Below are 2120 nucleotides of genomic sequence, written 5' to 3'. Positions count from 1 at the left end.
ATATACACTTTTAAAATAGGAAAAATACGTCGATAATCCCCAAAAAGAATGTATGTGGGAAAGTATGTATGTGAAAAATCCTCGGGAAAAATTTAAATTAAACGAAAAACACAACTGTAAATTACTTTGGGAATTCACGCACAATATTTAGTTTTTATACATACATATGTATATGTTTATGGCATGTAAGAAGTACAATTTTAATCTTATATATTTTAAATTGCATTATTTTACGAATTATTTATTATTCTTCAAAAAAATTAAAGTTTTTTTTAGTGGCCCTATTAATTTGGGACACCTATTTTTTCGAAAAAAATGTCCAAATAAATGAACGAAGGGAATTGCGAACTCTATATTTTAGGAAAAATCGTTAATTCGACTCATTTATCTACTCAAAATATTTGGTGCATTTTGTTTCAATAGAAAAAAAATTATCCTTAAAAAATGGGGTGGCCCTATAAATATGGGACACACTGTATTTCAAACGCGTTAAAAAATTGTCTGAAAACGGTAGAGAATTAATTAGGAATTATTTCTAAAAAAAAATTAATGACTGAAATCCCCAAAAAATTAAGAAGATTTTTCTGACCTCCAGGTATGTTAAACAAAATCAAAACTCAAGAAATATAAAAAACTTTGCAAGCAAGAAATTTTCGAAACCTTTTTTTAAGCTGCGATAATCAAGCTGCACATCCATTAATTCTAAATTAATTATAATTTTTTAGGATCCCAATACGTATTTTTCGCCAATAGAAAAAAATTTCGGGTAGAACCTTTGCAAAATTAGAGCTTATTTGAGCACCCTATTGCTTATTGTTGCTCAAATGTTCGTGAAATAAAACAATCAGCCCGCTTCGCGTGCACATTCTCAGGGCGCGCGGCTCGCTAGTTTGAGCGCGCCTAGTGCGCGAGACTGTTGGTTCTCGCACTTCTCGCTCGATAATATATTTATCTCCGCGCTCGGTCTATGCATTACCCTCCACATTTGTGTACAGACCATAATGCGAATTTTTCTACATTCTATGTTAAAAACTATTATATCAAATGTCTATTACAATTTTCTTTGTGTTTACCTTGGTCTGGAACTGCTTATTCTGATATTGCAAAATAATGTTCACATTTTATTTTTCCTGATCCTAATAGGGCCCTGCTTTCGTTGTTTCATCATTTTTCCATTTCTTAAGTGAGGCTGAACATTTTTTTTTTTAATTTGTTATTAAAGAAGGTTCTCAAAGTACCTACAGCCTTCAAAATTACATTCTCATTGCGATGATCGGGCTTCGCGCTTAACAGTTAGGTTATACAGGCTCTAATTTTTTAAAGTGTGGGCTTATCAAAAAATTCGGCTAGAATAGTTTTGAAATATATTTGGTATCTAGTGAAAATTTTGAATGAAATTTTTGGATCTATGAAAAAAAAAAATTTTTTCTATTTTTTGAAAATTTGCAAAGTTTTGAAAAGCATATAACTTTTCTAATTTTCGTCAAAATTAAAAATTTCATTTGGATTTTGATAATATTAAGAAAAAAATTTGAAATTTTTGAAAATGCTATAATTTTTTTAATTTTGGGCTAATCGAAAAAATCGGCTGGATTAGTTTTGAAATATATTTAAAAGCTAGTGAAAATTTTGGATGAGATTTTTGGATCTATGAAAAAAATAATTTTTTATATTTTTTGAAAATTATATAACTTTTCTAATTTTCATCAAAATAAACAATTTTATTTAGGTAATCCGCAAGTCTTTCACCCATCTATAAGAAACTTCGGTAACCATACATACAGACATACAGATATACAGACATGCAGACATACGGACAGCCAGATAACGATGAAATTTTATGATTTTCAGATTTTCAGATTTTCAGAAAAATGAAGAAAATGTTTTTCGTGTAGAATAATACACCTCGGATATTTACGACGGATCGTCCACGTATTACGTGACATTCTAAGGGTCTGCTCTAACTTTACAAAGTTTCACATAGAAGTGGGTTCGCAAAGGTTTTGTGACCTGTGACACTGCACAGTGGGGTGAAATCGGAAAACGAGGTTCAAAATGACATTTAGAACGCAATTATGCACCGATTTTAGAATTTTTTTTTTTGAAAAATTCAGAACTAA

This window comes from Belonocnema kinseyi, chromosome 5 (genome assembly GCF_010883055.1).
Source record: "Belonocnema kinseyi isolate 2016_QV_RU_SX_M_011 chromosome 5, B_treatae_v1, whole genome shotgun sequence".
Taxonomy (NCBI): Eukaryota; Metazoa; Arthropoda; class Insecta; order Hymenoptera; family Cynipidae; genus Belonocnema; species Belonocnema kinseyi.
The sequence above is the reverse complement of the archived record's forward strand: the minus strand, read 5'-3'. Positions refer to the sequence as shown.